A 22,839-nucleotide genomic window follows, 5' to 3' on the forward strand; every position below is an offset into this window, starting at 1 on the left:
TTTAAAACTGACCATTTTTAAAAAAAGATTAATTAATTAATTTATTTGAAAGGCAGAGTTACAGAGAGGCAGAGGCAGGGAGAGAAGGAGGGCAGGGGTGGGGAGAGAGGGAGAGGGAGAGGGAGAGGGGGGGAGTGCGAAAAAGGAAGAGGTAGGGAGAGGGAGAGAGGGAAAGGTGGGGAGAGAGGCCTTCTATCTGCTGGTTCACTCCCCAAATGGCCACAACAGCTGGAGCTGGGCCAATCCAAAGCCAGGAGCCAGGAGCTTCTTCTGGTTCTCTCATGTGAGTGCAGAGGCCCAAGGGCTTGGGCCATCTTCCAGTGCTTTCTCAGGCACATTAGCAGGGAGCTGAATCAGAAGTGGAGCAGCTGGGATTTGAACTGTCACCCATATGGGATGCTGGCACTCCAGGTAGCGGCTTTACTCACTACGCCACAGCAAAGTCCCTCAATTTAAAAGCTAATACGAGTTCTGGTAAATTCCTGGAATGAGACATGTTCATACATGTACACAAAAATACTACCATCATTCTGACATTTATTTCTGTTGTTACTAATTAGAGCTACCATTTATCAAGGACATGCTAGGTTTTAGAAGCTAGGCTAAATGCAATATGTATATTAGCCTAGTTAAGTTACCCAACAACTCCATGAAGTAGGTACTATTATTATCTCTACTTTACAGGTGAGAAAACCAATGCCGAGAAAGATGATAGACTATCTAGTTGTTACAGACTGTGTCTCCCTGTATTTCATATGATGTTCTAATCCTCAATGTGATAGTATTTGGAAGCAGGGCCTTTGGGAGGTAATTAGGTTTAGATGAGGTCATGTAAATGTGGACTGTATATTGGAATTAGTGTTCTTTTTAAAAAGATGCACTTTATTTTAAAGAGTGACAGAGATAGAAGGAGACAGGGAGAGAAAGGGATCTTCCATCTGCTGGTCCACTTCCCAAATAGCTGCAATGGTCAGGGCTAGGCCATGCCAAAGCCAGGAGCCAAGAACCCTCTCCAAGTCTCCCACATGGATGGCAGGGGCCCAAGTACTTGGGTTATCCTCTGTTGCCTTCCCAGGCACATGAGCAGGAAGCTGGATTACAAGCTGAGCAGCCAGGACTTGAAGGAGCAATCTGATATGGGATGCAGCTGCCACAAGCTGGTAGCTTAACCCACTGCCCAAAATTCAGCCCCTTGGAAATATTATCCTTGTAAGAACAACAGCCTGGTGCTCTCTCCACTGAACACAGGGAGAAGCTTCCAATGGCAAACCAGGAAGAGCGCCCTTACCAGAGTCCAACCATGGTGGCACCCTGATCTCAGACTTGCAGCCTCCCGGATTGTAAGAAACTAATGCCTGCAGTCTAAATCTCCTATCTGTGGTATTTTGTTATGGTAGCCCAAACAACACTGTATCCAAGTCAGAACACAAAATCACAAAATCGACTCTTGTGACCCTCCATAATAGGTTACAATACACTTGAACATTTTAGAAGCCACATAATGAAGTCTTAACAATGAAAAAAGAAACCAACATTTTAAAAGTGATTCTATTTTGTTGACGTTTGTGCTGTCCAAAGAGATAAGCATGAAGTTTACATTTCTTGCAGAGCTCAAAGTTTCCCAAAGTAAACACGAGGTTGAGGAAAGAGAGTACTCTGAGGAGCAAAGTGTTAATTACCACATCCCAGAAACTGAAGCACAGGCAGTTCTCTACCAATAAATAGTCCAGCTATGAAGTACACAATCTTAACTGAGATGAAACACTATCCAGAGTGTGCCTTAAGGAAAGAAACTTGTCGCCACGGCCTGGGTAAAAGCCAATGTTAGCTCACAATTACATCATCTAGCTCAATATAGCACACTGAAGAGAAACTCAGAATCGATGGAGCACGGGACACTTCTTTACTTTTACAAGTTGTGAAAGAAAAAACAGAAAATATGAGACTCTCTTACAGGAAGACAAAGTAATCCAAAGAACATTCCATTTTTAAGCAAGGTTATTCTACAACAGATTGTGGGTTATAAAAATCAAATAATAATCGAGACTATTCATAAACTCTGCTATAACATGTTAGGCTTTTGACATACATTGCTTTATTAAAACCCCACCACTTCAGGAAAAACTTCCATCACCAGACAATGAAACAGAGGTTCGGGATGTTAAGGAGCTTGCTAAAAATAAAGAGGCAGATTTGAGCCTAAGATCCAAAGCCCATGCTCTTTCCTATGTGCCACAAAACCTAAAAGCAGAATTCTAGCTGTTCCTAGGCTCTTGACAGCCCACCTACCACTCAAGTAATAAAAATTGTGAAGGTCCTCATCAAGATTTTATCAAAAATACATTTCAAAAACTTTGGAATTTTAAAACTTCATCTTTGAATTCTTTATTTAGTGGAGGATTAAGCCTGTGACTATAATGTAAACTGAAAGTATGTTATCATAAAAATTGAAAGTGGAAAAAAGAAAGAGGGGAGGCTGAAAATCACATACACGAAATCCATGAAATTAGACCTCTTTATATGAAAAGAATAAATATATAAATAAAACTTCATCTTCAACAGATTTTAACATTCAAATTCAGGAACTATCTCAGGACTGAAAATGTAGTAATTATGTGAACTTAAGCAGTAGAGAAAAAAATCAATGTTTAAAGACAAACATATGACCTTCATAATGTAGCTATACCAGAATTATAATAGATACTAAAATTCATTTCTTCTAGCCACAAAAACTTCCACAGACTTACATTAATAAGTCACTGGCAATAAAAAGCAGCGACTTTAACTGAAACATGATACTTTCTGAAATACTGTTATGTATTTTACAACTTCGCTAGTTCATTCCTAATCCATGTTCAGCTTCTCAAACATATAACATTCTCAATTTGCTCTGTATTTCTGAATTCAAAGCATATTTCAGAACAAACAAAGTCTGTTGGCTCTGAAAATCACAGCTTCTATGTTTTCACCTTGCTTAGATTTTATTTCAAATAACCTCTGATAAGATCAGGAACCTTTCCATTCTATTGCCAAAAATTTTCCTGTGGTCTTCTTTTGTGTTCTGGAAATAAACTGATACGATTTGGTTAAAGATGACATTATTCTTAAATCACAGGAGTTCATGAAGTAATAAAAACAGGGAAATTAACAGAGATGCCAGATACATCTCTTAAAGTTTTCATACAAAATTTCCATTCCAATTCAACAGCACAAAGTCTACCATTCCAACTCTTTTGCTCTTTTTCTTTTTTAATGTTTATTTACTTGAAAGGCAGAGAGGCGGATAGACTCCATCTTACATCTGCTGGTTCACTCCCCAAATGGCTGCAATGGCTGAGCCTAGGGCTGGCAAAAGCCAGGAGCATGGAATTCCATCCTGGTTTCCCACATGGTTGGCAGGGACCCAAGCCCTTGGGCCATCTTCTGCTGCTTCCCCAGGAGCATTAGCAGGGAGCTGGATCAAAAGCGGAGCAGCCAGGACTTGAACCTGCACTCTGATATGGGATGCCAGTATCAGAAGTGACAGCTTAACATGCTGTACCACACCACCAATCCCTCTCCTTGTTTTCAACTCTTTTTCAGGTGGGTTGTGGAGACAAGGGCCTGAGAAACATATAAACCCTCAGAATGTAGGCTTCATGAGGGCAGGGATTTAGTTTGACTGTTCTATTTACTTGTGTCTCCCAATGATCCACAAAGGTGGAATGGATGCTCTTGCTGCCAGGTGTATGTCTAGTAAAGAGTGATGGAGTGAGGGGTCTGGAGATCATGTCACTACCAAAAGAACTAAAGAAACTGCAGGTGCTCAGTGCAAAAAGCAGGGAAGCAGCTGTGGCCAAGACAGGCACAGTGCTCTGAGACTAGCCCATAAGCTCTCAGAGTCACCAGCCACGTGTGGGCAGGTCACTGGAGCTTCAGTCTTATCATTTTTGAAACACATCACAGAACTAGTGTGACAGTAAAATTAAGAAAAGTGCTTGACAAATAGAAAAGAGTTTTTAAAACAGAAATTGAGGGGCTGGCGCTGTAACACAGCTGCTAAAGCTGTCGCCTGCAGTGCTGGTATTCCATATGGGTGCCAGTTTGAGTCCCAGCTGCTCTACTTCTAATCCAGCTCCCTGCTAATGCATCTGGGAAAGCAGTGGAAGTTGGCCCAGGTCCTTGGACCCCTGCACCAACGTGGGAGACCTGGAAGACGCTCCTGGCTTCAGATCGGCTCAGTTCCAGCCATTTGTGGAATGAACCAGTAGATATAAGATCAATCTCTCACTCTTTCTCTGTGGCTCTGCCTTTCAAATCAATAAATGGACCTTTAAAAAACTGATAATATTTCTATATTGAGCTTCTTTCCAATCTTGGGAAGACAAGACATATTAAAGAAAAGATATCTCTCTTCAAATATGAATGGCAATACGCAAGAAGACAATGACTCTATATTACCCTGAAAGACAAAACTACAAAAAAATAGAATGTAAAAGAGTGAGGCAGAAGTGGTTAAGATGCCAGTTAAGATGCCCATGTCTCACCCAAGAGTGCCTGGGTTCACTTCCTGCCTGTAACTACTGACTCCATCTTCTTGCTAATGCAGACCTTGGGAGGCTGTGGGGGTGCTCAAGTAGTTGAATCTCTGCCACCCACATGGGAGATCTGGATTGGGTTCCTGGCTTTGGCCTGGCCCAGTCCCAGGCATCAGGGGTTATCTGGGGAATAAACCAGTTTTCTGTCATTCTCTCAAAATAATGGGGGGGGGGGATACATGGACCCAATAAAATAGAAACATTCCTAATAAAAAGTATTCCTGAGATAGTTATTTGGCCTAGAGTTAAGCCACTGGTTAGACATATGTGCCCTATTTAGGATTACCTGGATTCGAGTCTATGCTCTGTTCCCATTTATAGCTTTCTGCATGTACCCTGGGAGAAGCAGGTGATGTTTTAAATACTTGGGTTCCTGCCACTCAACATGGGAGATCTGGACTGCATTCTTATCTCATTCTCAACCTTTCCCAGCCCTGGCTGTTGTGGGATTTTGGGGAATGAACAGCAGAAGGGAGCTCTATTTCTGTCTTTCAAATTATGTATATGCATAGATGTATATATGTGTGTATATGAATATATATTTCATGTATTTTTAAATGTGTTCCTTCCCATAAGAAGCAGTCCACTACAAAGATGGGTCAAGTTTCTATCATCACTTTTGAAATTTTCATTTACTTATTTAAGAGAGATATTTTCCACTCATTCACTGATTCACTGTCCAAATGCCTGCAATAGCCGGAGCCAGGCCAGGATGAAGCTGGGAGCTTGAAATTCAATCCAGTTCTCCATGTGAGTGGTAAAAACCTCACCATATAATCCTGCTGCTTCCCAGGGAATGCAAGAGCAGGAAGCTGGAACTGGAGCAGATCTGGGACTAGAAGCCAGGTACTCTGATACAGGAGGCAGGTGTTTAGTGGGATTTTAGCTGTTAGACTGAACATCTGCCTCTTTCTCACTAACTTAAACAGAAGAACGCGATTCAGAAATTTTGTGAAAAAGGTATTTGCTGAGGTATCTGCTCATCTAGGATTTAAAGAAGCACATTACTTTTTTGTATGTATGGCTGAAAAACTAAGGTTAGTTCATGGTTCTCAGCATATGTATAAGCAAACTGTCAGATTGGATAGTTTACACCCAAGCTGATATACTGCCCAAAACCTCCTCACCCCACACAATATTCTCACTCTCCCTAAAAAGGGACACTCATGTAATTTCAAAATAAACATAAAATGTTAAAAAACCACAAGTTGCAGACTTTGGTAAAGAATCAAGGGGGTGTTACACCATTACATACCTACTATTCAGAGCAAATAAATATTGATCTGTTAAACCTATCTGAAGTTTAAAGGTTCATCTGATCCAACACATCTACTTTAATGTTAACAACAATAATTTCCCTTTTTCTCACCTTTTACCTTTATGGAATCTCTAATGCAGAGTAGGAAGCACTGCCTTTAACTGCAGCTACTGTAAATATGTATCCTCAGCATACATAAAACAATTTCCAACAAGACCAGAAAAGAAATGTTCACTGACCACCATAGTTCAAATAACGACACTATCAAATACTGGGAACAACCAGGTCTCAGAGTTAACAGCTTTCTCATTTCAGTAAAATTTAGCACAGAGTGCCCACTGCCTTTATCTTCAGTACTGTTATACTCACAAGACAAAAGGTAGAAGCAATTCATGAAGTTGAAAAAGCTTTGAAAAAGCTGCCTGGCTTTACATGACCCTTCTTACAGTCGCTCCTGGTGTAATAACACGATACTGAAACTAGCCTAAGAATGATGACTGAATCAAAGGAGCAGGGAAACGACATTCTACCCAGTGAAATTATGCTTCCTCTAACTCAGAGCAGCCTTAAAAGGGAGATCTGGAAAACTCAAAAGTTTAAGTTTTGATATAATGTGTACAGACTTTCAAGTTTTGCAAGATTAAAATGTTCTAGAGAGATCTGTTTCATAACACTGTGAATGTACTTAACCCACTGAACTATACACTTAAAAATGGTTCTGATGATAAAGTTTATGTATAGTGTATTTACAATTACCCCACCTTATTAAAGTTGAGAAATGTTTCATTTTTTTCACTCCAAACCACTTTTTTTTAAAAAAGATTTAATTTGTTTGAGAGGTAAAATTACAGAGAGAGGAGGACACAGAGAGAAAGGTCTTCTATCTGCTGGTTCACTCCCCAAATGACCACAACAGCCAGAGCTGAGCTGATTTGAAGCCAGGAGCCAGGAGCTTCTTCTGGGTATCCCATGCAGGTACAGAAGCCCAAGCACTTAGACCATCTTTCACTGCTTTCCCAGGCCATTAGCAAAGAGCTGGATTGGAAGAGGAGCAGCCGGGATATCCCATGTGGGATGCTGGCACCACAGATGGAGGTTAACTTACTACTCCACAGGGCTGGTCCCTTAGGGTTGTTTTTATGACAGATGCTGGATTTTATCTCTAGTACCTTAGCAAAAAAGCCATATATTTTGTCATTTTGTCCCAGACACTGAACCACAGTAAGTCCAGATCATGAAGTTCTCAAAGCTCAAAGAACAAGTCTTTTGCGTGTGTGCCTAAATCTAAGTATACAGAAAAGTTCTATACTTGGCAGGAATTCCATAGCAACTAAATGCTTATATTTTAAAAGGAAGAAACATGAAATTATAAAGTTTAACACTGATCTATGGGCCAGTAAGCCAAAGATTCACTCCAAGATTGTTTGCTTAAAGAACAGCAGATTTGCACCATGAAATCCTTGTTTCCCTGTATCAGTGTGTAAGGTGACTGTGGAAAGCACATAAACTTTGGTGTTCCAGATAGAGTTCCAATCCTATAAGCTGTAATTTTCAGGGGCTAGGCTGCAAATGGGAAATTCTTTCAACTGTGAAGGTTGTTTAGGTTTGGTGGCACTCCCGCTTACCAAATTAAAAGAACCAGTGAGTTGTCATAAAAAGTTATTTTTCTTGAGTAAACTGATCTATGTTCTGCCTACTTAAGCATAATAAATATTTTAATATATATCTAAGGCTTACTGCTTTAGAGACAGAATACTTGACACAAATCTAACTCATTTTATCTACTCTGAATACTCTGTATAACATAGTAACACAATGACAGGTAATAATAGGATTTCAAAAAGCAGTAACTGTATTAAGACTAAGTAAAATCATGCACTGAGCCTACACTGGCTCTTTTTAGAAATTATTCATGGGGCCAGCACTGTGGCATGGCAGGTTAATTCATGGCTTACAACCATGGTGTCTCTGTCAGAGATGATCCAGCTTCTTGTTAATATGCCTAGAAAGGCAAAAAAGGATGGCCCAAGTACTATGGGTCTTTGTCATTATGTGGGAAATACAGATGGAATTCCTGGCTCTTGCTTTCCTCCTAGCTGCTGCAGTCATTTAGGGAGTGAATCAGTGGATGGAAGGTATCTGTCATTCTGCCTTTCAAATAAATAAATAAATAAATCTTGAAAAAAATTCTTTAACAATATCCTCTACAAACAAATTCCCAACTCTTCATGAAAGCAATGACTAAAACTTAAGACCAAGAACGGATAAGAAAACACCTCTCTAATCCTTCTGAATAACCAGAGATCTTCCTTGCAACATTACTATCATGGCATAAATAGATGAGGATGTAGATTTTCAAAACGTGACAGGTAAAGTACACTCCCCACATTCACTGTTAGGGTTGTTTTATAATCTGAAAAGGTTGTGAGCTACCTCACAGTTAGCATTCACAGGCAGGACTGTGGCAAGAGTGAATAAGGGGGAGGACTGCAAGCAGGTCCCTCTTGAGCCACAAAGAGATGCTGAGTGCAGCTTTCTTGCCCACGGAAAGATGCAGGTAACAATGTTCTGCAAGGCTGATATTAACCAAAGGAGAAAATGCAACCTGCATGCTAAGGACCCTAGACAGTTAAGGGAGACACCCAGAGTATGGTGTACAAGAGTTTAGCCTTGACAGTTCATTCTCTCAGGAGCACTGGACTCAGGATTAAGTCCATTTACCCTCCTAACTAGAAGAAGAAAAAGGAGGAGAATGAGGAATAACAACCTTGAAACCTGCTTATCTAAGTGTTTTTCAGATCATACACCGCCTTCTCAAAGCATCATGGCCCCAGGAATCTCAGCATCATATCAGGATCACCAACATTTGTGAGGGGCATTATACCAAGAGCAGTCAGAAGAGGCGTCAGGAAGCTCTTAGAGGGAAAACGTAGGGAATAACTGAAGAGAACAGGCTCCTTGCTAGTTTTCCTATTAGGAGCAGGAAAGAAACTCAGGGGTTCCTCTGATGCTCTAACCACCCTCTTCTTCCTAGAAACTTAAACACTATTGGAAAAATCAGCACAGAGTATCAAGGATTAAATGTTAAGTAGAAAATGCTGATTTTTTTCCCAATACTTTCAGGTATACTCAACATTTTATTGTTTTCAAATATGAAAATACTATAATTTATATTACCAGTTAAGGAATTTTTACTTCCCATAGGTATGTATACATACATACAATGGTCATTCACCTAAATCACATACACACCTACTGGTTCTACTTGGAAAGAACTTCTGAGGCTGGTGTTGTGGTGTGGCACAGCAGATAAAGCCACCACTTATGATGCTGGCATCTCATATGGGCACCAGTTCGAGTACTGGCTGTTCCACTTCTGATCTAGTTCTCTGCTGATGTTCCTGGGAAAGCAGCGGAAGATGGCCTAAATTCTTGGGTACCTGCCACCCACATGGGAGACCTGGAGGAAGCTCCTGGTTTCAGTCTGGACCAGCTCTGCCTGGTACAGCCATCTCCAGAGTGGATTAGTAGACAGAAGAACTCTCTAATTTCACCTTTCAAATAAAAAAATAAATCTTTGGAAAAATAAAAAAGGAAAGGAACTTCTTCTGAATCTAGAACACAGAACTCTCAGGATTTACTAAAGCTAGCAATACTGTGTATCATGTCTTTATATATGTGCAAACCTCAACTCAGTGAATAGTTCAGTAGACATTCTGTAGAAACGAATACTAGAAAAAACTTACTTTCTCTACTGTAAAACTTTGTTCTACATATATCGCTTTGTTGGGGCCAAATAAAAAATTGCTGTTTTCATTTTCTTCTCCTATCTTACAATACAAATTACACTGAGTTTTAAAAAAAATGTGCACTTGGAACTGGCGCTGTGGCACAGCGGGTTAAAGCCCTGGTCTGAAGTGCCGGCATCCCATATGGGAGCTGGTTCTAGTCCCGGCTGCTCCTCTTCCGATCCAGCTCTCTGCTATGACCTGGGAGTGCAGTAGAAGATGGCCCAAGTCCTTGGGCCCCTGCACCCACATGGGAGACCTAGAGGAGGCTCCTGGCTCCTAGCTTCAGATTGGCACAGCTCTGGCTGTTGTGTCCATCTGGGTGGTGAACCAGCAGATGGAAGACCCACCCACCATGTAACTCTTTCAAGTAAATAAATAAATCTTTTAAAAAATTGTGCACTTTTCTTACAGCTCCTGAGAACAGCCTGAATTCTGTTTCATGCCTGTGAAGTTAGAGGTGAAACTGTGATGTTCAACTTTACACACTGCCCTTGCCTAATATGTATACATTAAAATCATAGATGCTGAATTAAGTAAAGGCCCACTCTTAGAACACATGACAAATTTTCAATGCCCTTGGTACCAACGACTACAGCTGTGGTGTTCTTACTCATCGCTAGTGGGGCACCCTTCACCCCAGCACCATCTTTGTGCCTGTCTCAGGTTACCATTACCCCTTCATGAAAGCAACTCATGCTGTAAGAGTTAGCCAATAGCCATGAGAAGGCTGGTGATAGCCTATCCAAAAAAAAAAAAAAAAAAAAAAGAACAGACTCAACTGTACCAAACACTTTCAAAATTGGATTTAGAGAAAGGATGTGGTCCTTAACACTTTCTCTAAGGTAAAAATCCTCATAAAAACTCATTATCATTTCCAATATTTCAGTGAGATAAATAGCGTATTGATTTTCAAGTCAGTATAACAACTACTTTTAAAGGCAGGCAGGGCATGCATACCTGAAGTTAGCAATGCAGTACGACTAGATGTACTTTAAATATTTACAAGAATAACTTTTAATGTGACAATGCTAGGTTGCTTTTCCTTCTCATATCTCTTGTATACCACAAGAAAAAAGATTAGAATAATGTAAACATTGTATTATTTAAAAAGTTCATTGGATCCATTTCAGTGTAGATAAAAATGCACAATCAACAGAATTTTTATGCAAAGTCTGCTCTTTTTTGTTTGGTTCACTGAGCTAAGTGCAAACCATCTGTTACCTATGATAATCAGAAAAAGCAAAAATGGTAACAGCTTTTTTGTTTTAAGATAGCAAATAGCACTCCAAACAGAACTCACTTGTTCAAAAGCACCATTTATGAGGTTTAAATTCTAATGATTTTAAGTGACTTAGAACCCATACAGTCTTTTTTATTTTTTTTAGGTTAAGACTGTAGGTTTACAATTTTTACTTGGAAAAAGGATGCATTTAATAAAATTGTTCCTATCATGTGCAAAATGTTTTATCTAAACAAGCTCATTTTCAAAAGAATTTAAATTTAAAAACTTTTAAGTTATATTCTGGTGCTCATTTGTAAAATTTGACACAAGCAGTACAGGTAGTAGCTGTAATTTGCTGCATAGTGAAGGCTGGATACACAGTGAATCACAGGGCTGTTTCCAAGTCAAAATGCTTGATTTGTAGTCCTCACTCTGCCTACAGCTGTCTAACGATAGATGAGTTACATCTATTACGACCTCAGTTTCTTCATCTATAAAAGAGAGCTCTAAAAATGTCACTCTTGGGAGCTTGCTTTCTCTCTGAATTTGTCTAGCACTGTGCTTAGTATAAAGGTAGTGCCAGGAACTCAGTAACTGCATAGCCCTGGAGGCCAGAAGTGAACAGTTCCAAAACTTCAGAAATTTCCCACAAGAAGGCATTAAAAGTACTGTTAAGTTTAGAGGCTGGAATACAAAACTGCCACAACAGTGTTTCAATGGAAACAAACAAATTCCCAGGATAGCAAGGCTTACTCATGTATCAATCACCTCACAGAAAAAAAAAGTGATTTTGTTTTAAAGATGAAATTCCCAGTTTCAAGGTTTAAAACGGGCACCCACACAGGGTATGTTTTCACAACTCTACTACTACAAATTCCGTCAACACCCACAATTGCTTCTTAATGGCAAATAAACATGCTTTGTCCTATTTTCCTGAAAACAGTCATACACAAGTCTCATTCCACCTACACAACCACAAGGCTGCAAATGCAATGCATTTCAGAGAGGGCCTTTTTTTTTGGTAACAAAACATGACAAATCCTAACAAAGTACAGAGCAAGTCCTGCAAAAAAAAAAAAAAAAAAAAAAAAAAAAAAAAAGAATTCCATATTGAATTCTTTAAAATTCTTCACTATTATTCATTAGGCACAATATTAATGCAAACTTGACAAGTAAAAGAAAAAGCTTCAGGTCAAAAACTGACCAAGCTCTACAGAGTCTCACTTTTCAGTATGACCTCTACTACCATTCAGTGCAAGTTTGCTAAATTCCGGAGATTTCCACAAGATCCAAATCAGACTGACAGTGAGGCAGCAAGATTTGTTTATGAGACAGACAGGAGAGAGAGACTACTTCTATCTGCTGGTTCACTCTCCAAATGCCTGTAATAGTGTAGATGGTTGCCTGCACTAAAGTTAGGAGCCAGGAACTCAATCCAGGTCTTCTCTCTGGGTGGCAGGTACCCAATGACTCCCTAGTTGCCTCCCAGGATCTGCATTAGCAGGAAGCGGGGATCATGAACTCAGGCATTCTGAAATGCAACACTGGTGTCTTAACCACTAGGCCAAACACCTGTCCCAGGATAAGACTTCAACTGTCAATCTAAGGGGGCTCCAACTTTTTTTCCTTCCTGTTTATGAATACATTCACAAATAGTCAACTAAAATGATCTCAGGGAATATTCAGAATCAAATTTATCTCCTGGATCAGAGACAGACATTTAAATCTGTGATTCTGAGAATTCTGAGGGGAGATGGTGATAGTGGTAATAACTGATGTTCAGAAGTGTTCAGTGTTTCTATGAAATCAGGGAACTGCCTCTACCATGACACAGTGAGAATGGTCATCTTTATGTTACTGTCACAGCTCTGGGATGCACCACTCCCACACCGTAACTCCCTCTGAGCCAGTTTTTAGCCCTTCATTGGAGGCCATGAGCAGTCTTAGATCAGCAAGAGCAAAAGGGATGGACACATGCCAAATTCAACCCACCCTGTCCCCAATGATTCTCTTCTCAGACGTTTTTTCACAGGAACTGAAATGGCTTCTGTACTGCAAGGCTCTTGTCCTGAGTTCCTGAAACCCTAGCTGTCCACTGACTGGAATTCAGGGAATCTTGAACTTTCAGAAAGCTTACATAAAATTGTTGGCAGCAGTAATTTGCATACATTCATTTTATTTTTAAAGATTTATTTATTTATTTTAAAGATTGAGAGAGCGAGAGACAGCGAGAGAAAGATCTTCCATTTCCTGGTTCATTCCTCCAGATGGCCGCGATGGCCAAGGCCAGGCCAAGCCAGGCCAGGCCAGGCCGAAGCCAGGAGCTTCATCTGGGACTCATATGTAGTTAGCCATGGTCCAAACACTTGGGCTATTCTCTGCTGCTTTATCCAAGCCATTAGCAGGAATCTGGATTGGAAGTGGAACAGCCAGGACACGAACCAGCATCAATATGGGATGGCGGCATTTCAGGTGGCGGCTTTACCTTCTATGCTATAATGCTGGTCCCTCATTTTTTATGAATGAACTCACTGGGATGGTAGAGTACATGTTTTCATCACAAATACCCAAATCCTCAAGACAGCTACTGCTATACAATATAAGTACTGTGATCTTTGCACATTTCTTTCTTCTACCGGCTACAAATATAATCAGAATGGAGAGCACATCACAGGAAGGGAGAAGGAGCTCCTTCTCTGTATATCAAAGAACTAAAAGCACAGCAAGTTCAAATGCAGTTACCTTTCTTTGGAAAGACTGTAAAAACCATCATGTTTTCCAACCTGAATTTCTTGATTAAGTTACTCAATCTTTAAAGGGCTGCACTATGAAATTTCAGAGATTACTCAAACAGGATGAACCTCAATTGTAAATATTAATGCAATTCTACTTAAAAGTTAATGTAAGTCCAAACTACAGATAAAAGCCAAAAAGGAGTAAAGTAATTCTGAACATACATGGGTTCCCCAAGGACTGAACACAGAAATGCAATAGAAAAACTTGACAGAATTATGAAAATTACTTTTGTCACTCAAAAATGACCCTAATTTTATCCTGAAATGATGACCCCTGGCAAATCTATCAAGTATGAGCTTTTCCAATTATAATTACAAAAACACTTTAAAATACCACTGCAATTCAAGAGTTGAAATTGTAAAATAACTTACAAGCAGATAATTGGAAGATAAGGTTTCAATCCCCTATGACCTGTCCACATGAATGAAGTCTCACTCAAGACGATGATGCTCCCTACAAGACTCAACCGTGATCCAAAAGAGCATCTCAGGCACTTACCTCCAGCCCCTTTTACCACTTGGAACAAGTGCTCAAGGCACAGAGCTGGGCTTAATACTTATGCCAAGGTGAGACTCACAACTCGACAACACACTCACTCCGTGTCATTTTGTTTCAAGGTGAGCAACCAACAAGTTGAACTAGAATGAAGTTTGTTACTCATCTGTTAACTCCACCAAAACTAAGATCAATGCAAGATGTCGAGCCTAAGTAGTGAAACAGCAATCTTTGCTTAGTGAGAGCCAATTTAACTTAATTTTCTTGCATAGGCTGCTGCAGCCAAAACACACCAAAGTGTTTAAGAGCCCTGAGGATGAGGTGTCAAAGCCCAGCTCCTTCCGGATCTCCCTGGAATGCAGAAACAAAACTGTATCCCAAACAGTGGTTCAAATTACAATCAAATTAGAGAAATAATTTGAAATCTGCTGTTGGAGTCAAGCACAAACTTGTATTGTTTAATATGACCATAAAACTCCATACAGAGTAACCTTAGTTTAAGACATGGAAAAATTCACACCCAAGTTGATATAAACTATCAGGAAGAGCATTTTTTCAAAAATTTTAAAAGGACAAATACCTAAGACAAGTTATAAGCATCCTGTTAACCTCATGCGTAAGTATCCTTTGCTTGAAGAGACCAGGAGCATTATGGACATGAATATTTGGTTGATTTCAAAAGTGGAAAAAATCACCACCTAAAACTATCCTTCTAAAGGAAATGAGAAAAACGCATTCAACAAAAATGTTCTTTACTTGAAGGAAAAAATAAAAAAGAAGAAATTGGTAGACATCTTATTTACTGACATTTTAGGAGAAATTCATTGAAAATTTTATTTCGATATTTAAAATAATAATGCAATGAATATTTACCCACTAGGCAATCCAAACACTAATGTGAATCATTTTTATTGGGCATATATGCGCCAAAAATGGCATGACCACAATGTGCTGCAAAGAATTACCATTAATGGAATTCTGGGCACCTCAGGTCTACTAAATAAAAAGCTTGTCATTTTTCACCTAGTTGAAATAAACTCATGCCAGCATTCCTTTAAACACCTTGCCTAGTAGACTAATAATATGAGTCAGTTTCTTGCCCAATCACCATCACCACCACCACTGAGGAATGATTATCAGACTTTTTTTTTTTTTTTTAAAGATACTTTTACATGAACCAGGAACTGGCAGATGAGGCAGTAGTATCTAGCTCCACATTATCACGGACATCCCTCTTGTATAACAGAAGAGCTACATCTCACAGGCATTGGAGACTTTTAAAACATTTTTCTTCTACAAGGCCAATGTAGGACACTAAACTGAATGTGCTTCCTTCTAACAAAAGAACTCTCCTCTCTCCAAGTTGGAATCAAGGAGACTCCCTTCCACCATCAACACTTTTACTGGTCCTTTGTCCACATGAAGCTGAAAGCCAAGACTGAAGTCAGCACTACCCTGCAGGTACTGACCCCTTTCTTGGTGGTTTTTACAGGGTCTCCTACTGGGAGGAACAAACATGTGAGAGATTACTGAAAGTAAGTTTGTTCAAAAGTACCAAGCTTGCCTTAAGGTTACAACTGTTAACTGTTCTTAACTTGACTGCAATTTTTATTATTTTACCCTCCAAAATGTCCATCTAAAATATACTTTTTTTTTTATTTGACAGATAGAGTTAGACAGTGAGAGAGAGAGACAGAGAGAAAGGTGTTCCTTCCATTGGTTCACCCCCAAAATGGCTGCTATGGCCGGCGTGCTGTGCCAATCCGAAGCCAGGAGCCAGGTGCCTCCTCCTGGTCTCCCATGTGGGTGCAGGGGCCCAAGCACTTGGGCCATCCTCCACTGCCCTCCCGGGCCACAGCAGAGAGCTGGACTGGAAGAGGAGCAACCGGAACTAGAACCAGTGCCCATATGGGATGCTGGTCCCACAGGCGGAGGATTAACCAAGTAAGCCACAGCGCCGGTCCCCTACAATATACTCTTAAGGTGTTTTAACTTTCCTCTAAGATGTTTCATAATAGTTCAAATTTTCAATTAGATATAATTTTCTAGATTTCAGGGGTAATAAATCATTAGCAATTTTGCCAAGTCATTAACAATTATTATTGCCCTCACAAACAGAAATTTTGGTGAATAACTGCCCAACCAAAACTTAATTTTTAAGGACTTAAGCTTTACCAAAGAGTAAATGGGAGGAGGAAGAACAGTTTCAAAAGCAGTAACAGTAATAGCAACAGTGATGAAAATATCAAAAACTTAGCATTTAGTTTTTATAGGGAACACATTTTTTCCAAAGTTTGGAACAGTTTATTATCTCTCCTCCAGATACCTTCAGCTCTTTATATTACTTATCTCACTCACTGAATTACATGTGTACTTGTTATCTCCTGTACTAGGTGGTCAACAACCAGAGGGCAGGAAACTATTTATTCTTTGCTTCTCTACAGACTCTAGATCTGGTCCATAGTTACATACAACATGTATTTTTTTTTTTTTAAAGAGATTTATTTATTTATTTGAAAGGCAGAGTTACTGAGAGAGAGAAGGAGAGGCAGATAGAGAGAGGTCTTCCATTCACTGGTTCACTCCCAATTGGCCGCAATGGCCAGAGCTACGCCAATCTGAAGCCAGGAGCTTCTTCTGGGTCTCCCACATGTGTTCAGGGGCCCAAAGACTCGGGCCATATTCTACTGCTTTCCCAGGCCATGACTGGAAGTGGAGCAGCAGGGACTCAAACCGGCGCCCATATGGGATACCAGCACTGCAGGCGGCGGCTTTACCCACTACGCCACAGCACCAGCCCCACAACATGTATTCTTCTATGACAGATGAACTCATCCTCGAAGATGGAAAACTCTTAACAGAATATCTCATAGGATATTCTTAGACTCAAAGTTACAAAGTCCTATTTCCTATTCCAAGGGAACCCCAATGCATCAAAACAGCACTCAGGAATTAGGCTTCTCATACAACTACTAAACACTACACATTTTGCAAAACAGTAGTGGCAAAGCTTGAACATTAGTTGAAAAAAAAATCAAAGTTGCTGTCTCAAATACACACTTTTTTTTAGAACCCAGCCATCCTGAATGGTGGGTAAGGGGAATAAAACCCAAAGGATCCACATTCTTTGGGAAAACAGACAACGCATGTGACATCCATATGATTTTCCATTCCTGCTGCTAAAATACATTTCAAGTTTCAGAAGTTCAGTATGATTTTTTAAAGTACCAATTTTGCTGCATTTGGAAAATATGCCCCAAGTTCATATTAAAGGAGCAGGCGAATAACATTAAACCCAAAAAGAAATTCAATTTTTTCTTATGGTGCAATATAAAATGACCATTAATTCCACTAGTGGCTTTCATCAACTTCGTCATTATTTATCAAGTGGACAGCTAGCTACCACAACAAGACCCTAACCAATCTTTATCTTCTAATTAGATGTAAGGTACCATTTTTCAATGAATAAAGCGTGAGCTGAAGGTTTATTTCATAACTCAGCTTTCTGAAGACACAAGTATCCATCTTTAAGAGAAATAGATCCACTTATCTTAAAATGTGACCACCCTGCTCCTCCTGACCATAGGCAATAGCAGAAACATAAAAGACAGCACCTGAAAACCGTGTTCAGTTTCCATACTCCGTGATCACTATGTCATTAACAAGAAGGAAGTGAGAATGAACTCAAATGGTGCAAACAGCACATTATTAGATATAACTGTACAAAGAGTTACAATTTCCAGTGCTTCTTGATGAAGCAAAAATGGGTTAAGGCAACAAAAGAATTTTCCCCACAACTGTGGAAAAAAACAGTAAGAATCAACAATCAAACATTCTTTGCTGTGTATTGTTCACCAAATATTTTAAAAATGCCTATGACATATTTGGGGCTGTGTTTTTTTAAAACTCCTGTTAGAACGGTCATGGAATGTTCCCATGTCATTTGCCTTACCACTGAATCCTGGATTAGGCTCAGTTTTGAAGAGGGGGCTAATATGCAGCAGCACTGGAATGTGTACTTTTCAATCTTTATCTCATTTTATATATTTTTACTTTGTAAGACATAAAATTAAGCACATGACATCTGCAGCACTAGCTTGATGATCCAGTTTTGGGTGTATCAAGTTCTGTGTCAAGAAATGCTGGGACTTTCAATAACATATTCATATCCGTACACACCCAGAAAAGCAGCGAACCACATATGGGAATGATCCAAACTAAAAGTCTCAGTAAGGAGAGACATAGCCCACGTTTTCAAAATTAGTCTTTTATAACAAAAGCCACATTAATTCAAATCTTTTAAGTCAATACTTAGTTATACTTACCAATGAGAAGGCTAGCATAATAGCACCAGAGGCCCTTCTTAGAAATATTTAACACTTTAAAAGTCCATAGGCTTGGAAAATTAATAGCACATAGCTTCTTGCCCCCAAATGATACATAACAGTTGTGCTTACTAAGAAACATTTTACAGATGAGCCTGACAGCAACGAATCCTGTTTGGTGGCATGCACATTTTCACAGCCACAGACGGCACTCCCAAACCAAAGTCAGAAAGGCAAGTGAAAGGGATTATATGAGGAGTCAGGACACATTGCTACCACCAGAGAAGCTAAACTGCCAAGCCCGCCTGTTCTGGATGATCTAACAGTAGCACCATTAGACAGAACCTGTTCATTACTGGCATTCCGGCACCCACAGCACTGAACTTATCTGTTTAGAAGTGTTAATTCTTTATACAGTTAAAACAAACAACCCCCACACACTTTAGTCCATCAACAGAGAGTTGCCCAAATGTAAAAAATTGTAGACTCCCTGTAAATTTGGAGTTACCCATTGCTGTTTTGATCATCAGTATCTGGTACAGAGTAGGACAATGTACATTGTCTATGAAGGAGGAAATGTACTGAAGACACTCAAACTCCTTTGTCAAACTGTTGACATCAGTGGCCTTCACCCAACAATAAAGACACAGAGAATATGCTGTATGACAGACACTGTGCCAGGCACTAGAGAGAAAAGTTACTCAAGTGGAAGACAGCAAGAAAATAATCTCACTAGTTTTTCATAGTGCAAGACTTCATTTATATGGTTTAGAATTTCCAGATTAAAGGTTTAGAAATGAGTTAGCCATTTGGATTTTTAAAACCATTTATACAGAAAACTAAGTTTGTCAGAATTCCACGGGTGACAAAGCATGCAAAGGAGGCTCAGACACTCAACACTATTAGGAAATACATACAGTAGGAAAATGTTGCTTTTGTTCTAAACGTCTGCCATCTGGTAAACTGTCTGTAATATGCCAGTCTTGAAAATCACTGGGTTAACATCATTTTGGGAGAAATAATAAAACAAATGGCACCATGAGGTGTTTGCAAGAATCTTTGCTCAATGTTGGTCACGGAAGGGCACCCAAATAAAACTAGCAAATGACTCTGTACACACACAGAAAAAGAGAGAAACAGAGAGAACATGTGAATGTGCGCGCGCGTGCACACACACACACACACACACACACACGAAGCCCAAAACTAGGCTACATAGAGAAGTCACCAGATCAAACCTACGTGGGAAAAACCACTTGAAAAAGTAGGGCTGAAGTGTGAAGAAATGTTCACAGCACTTGATGTCAGGCCAAGCAGAGCCAGGAGAAACAGTAATGACTGAGCTAGAGAAATGCCAGAAGCAAACAAAGGATGGGACACCTGCAACGGATGGAGATGAGGCACCACCACTGTACAAAGGTGTGCATGTTTGTAGTGGAAAGCAAGAAACACAAACTTCAAAATTCCTCACACACATATGCTCAAACAGCAAAAGGATGGGAAGAGACAGGAAAATTCCCAGGGTATTCCCTGCTGTGTTGCACCAGCACCATAGCTACCATGTTTCCCACTTCTACCTTCTAGAGTCCTTTACACACTCCTAACTTAGCCTAAATACAGTGATATTTATCACAGACTGGAACTGAAGGGCTGTGCTGATGTGTTAAAGAGGCCAAGGTTTCTGCAAAATGAATCTTTCCAGATACTGGTCTCCACGGCCAGAGCACATCCTAAAAATCTAAAATGCCTTAAGGTAAGTAACTTTCCCAAAACAAGGCACAGTGTGGAGATAGGTGAGGAAACTTGAAATCATAACAAATAACACGGCCTCCCAGATCCAGTCCAGAAGAGCTGACTAGTAACTTTAAAGGAAGCGAACATTTTCACATGTTCTTCTACACTCATCTGCTCTGAGCTCTTCTTCTGCACCAATAGATTTTTCCTTTAAATTGCTTTAGTGCGATTTAAAAAAAACAAACAAACAAACTTCAATACTACAAAATAACCGTAAGAACATATATAATTTAGAATAGTCTTATTCCTCCACTCAGATAGAAGTAATAGGTCCTTGTGGACCAGAACACAGTGGTGCGACTCTAGCTCACAGTAAGAACTGGAGGGGAACAGTTGGTAAGCTCCAAACATGAGTAACAATGAGAAAATGGAAATTTTAATTGCCTGATTTGGTCAGTTTATGCTCTGTATATGTGTATGCAGGAAATACTGCACAGTATACCATAAAACATTCGGCTAATGCATGTTAATCAAAAATTAAAATGAACACGACAGTCTTATCTTGTATATACCCTAGAAAGAGATTACAAACACAAAATGTCTTTCTTTTGGAGGCAATTATTATTAACGTACAGGACACGGAGAAGGAGGCATAAATTTAAAGGCAGCTAAGTCAAACATGAGAAAGTATAAGGTCAGAGGCCACACAGTCATGCACGCTTTACTTTCCAGGCCCAGGGACAGGACTCAGAACATTGTATCTGAATAGGATCTGACAATATCCCCTCATTAAAAGGATTAGCGTTTCTGTACAAACATCTAGATAAACCTTCTTACCAGTGTGAAATAAAGTCACCTAAAGGCTTTTCTAGACAGTTTCACGTAAATATTTGAAAGCCTAAACAGGCTGATTTTTTTTTTTTTTTTTTTTTACCTTCTGCAATCTAGGCACTGCTTCCACTTTCCACTTCGAAAGCCATTTATGACCTTGTGGCTGTTGTTGAGCCTTATTTCTTTTAATTCACTTTAAAGCTCAATTTCTGAAAAGCTGAGCCCACAGACTGGCTAGGCAGACTGTCACACAGGTGGGGCGCTCTCTGGCCTAACGGAGGATCTGACTGATGGGCTTAGCCTGCGTCCCTGAGCCTCAAGGAAGTCAATTCCAGTTCCGAAGGCTTCATGAAATGGGATGACAAGATGACGACACTCACTTACTCCAAAACACCCGATACAAATAGCACGCTTTTTTACCTGTCCTACTAGGTGCCCAGCTGGATGTGAAAAGTCTTCCAGCACTCCAAGCCATGCTCCGTATTTAAAGCAGGAACATCACAGGCGCGGGAGGGGGATCCGGACCCCTCAGCGAGCAGGGTGGGGAGGCCAGCCTTCCCGGAGACCTCTGCCCAGGGCCCCCCGGAACGACAGCGACGCGGAGAACCTCCCGCATATGCCCTGTCAGGCGCCCCCTCCCAGCCTCTGCGACTTGGCGGCCACAGCAGGGCCCCCAGGCTTGGGGGCACGGCCAGCCTCGGGAGGAACGGCCGAGACGAGGTGCGCCCCGAAGCGCAGCTCTGTGGATGAGGGGCTGTGGCTGCAGCCCATTCCACAGCGCCCGGACGCTCCGTCAAAGCCGCCCCGGGAAGCGGCCTGCGGCCCCTCTCGCCGCCGCTACCCCACTCTTTCCCGCTCCGGCCCCAGGTGCCCAGGCCGCCCCTCGCCTGCGGCCCCGGACTTGCCAACTTACTGGGGCTGCGCTAGGGCCGCGCCGCGGGGGCACTGCGGGCAGAGCGGCTCGGGGACGCGGGAGGACGGCCGCCGCGTCGCTGGTCCGCGGAGAGAGGAGCGCCGGCTGCCGCGCTGCACAAGGCGGGCTGGGCACGTGGGCGCCCCGCGCCGGAGCCGCGCCTGGGCGGGGCCTCGAGCGGCACCGCCCCCTGCCCGCCCCCGCGCTCGCCGACCCCCGCTCACTGGCCGCCTTCCGCCCGGCCGGGAGCCAATCCTCGGAGTAGGCGGTGTCTGGCCGCCGCTGCGCCCGGGGCGCCGGCCTGGGGAGCGGGGCCTGGCGCGAGGGAAAAGCCTTGCTGTCCTTGGAGGACGCCAGAGAGTGACATTGCGCTTCTGGGCAGAGCTTTCTCTGAGTGGGGTTTTGTCACCCGTTTACTTTTCATTCTGCGAAGAATCTGGAACTAAGAAAACAGGGCAGGATGATAATGAGGACCAGAAGCCCACCTGGGCGTCTTGGGGGACGCTACTGCTTCGCCCAATAAGGCCTGCAGAGTATATTCCCAATTTGGAATGAGGTGGCCAAACTTGGTGCCGGGGTGGGTTTGTAAGATCTTGGCATGTGCGTTTTCCGAGAGCAGACGCTGTGGTTAAACAGTCCAGGGTTTTCATACTATGCTACTGTGTACTTCAAGGATCTCTGACAAGATTAAAGTCACCACGTGCACCCCTGTTAATTTTGATGCAGGATGAAGGGAAACACCGGCACTGAATCGAACAATAGGAGTCTATTGTTTTTGTTTGCGGGAAAGGGCTGTTATAGTATGCTTAGTGTGATGGTAAACTTCTCCATGTTTATTTGCGAGTCCTAACTTGGGCAAAGTACCAGACTCACGCTGCTGCAGAACACACACACACA

At 41.2% G+C, this 22,839-nt stretch overlaps 1 protein-coding gene across 6 annotated transcripts in view; it reads right to left on the reverse strand.

Moving 5' to 3' along the window:
* Positions 1 to 22,109, reverse strand: part of SLC7A2 (solute carrier family 7 member 2) — an 88,208-nt gene extending 66,099 nt beyond the window's left edge. For 2 of the 6 annotated variants that reach the window (XM_089325868.1, XM_089325867.1), the window contains exon 1: positions 21,943 to 22,077. The gene's annotated coding sequence lies outside the window, so the exon portion shown is untranslated. Of the gene's footprint in view, positions 1 to 21,449 lie in introns of all 6 variants that reach the window. The other 4 variants (XM_008251096.5, XM_070068470.2, XM_070068471.2 and 1 more) reach the window with 4 other exon arrangements.
* Between the last annotated feature and the right edge of the window lie 730 nt (positions 22,110 to 22,839).

Source organism: Oryctolagus cuniculus, chromosome 2 (genome assembly GCF_051225735.1).
Source record: "Oryctolagus cuniculus isolate XC-2025 breed Fujian yellow rabbit chromosome 2, ASM5122573v1, whole genome shotgun sequence".
Lineage (NCBI taxonomy): Eukaryota > Metazoa > Chordata > Mammalia > Lagomorpha > Leporidae > Oryctolagus > Oryctolagus cuniculus.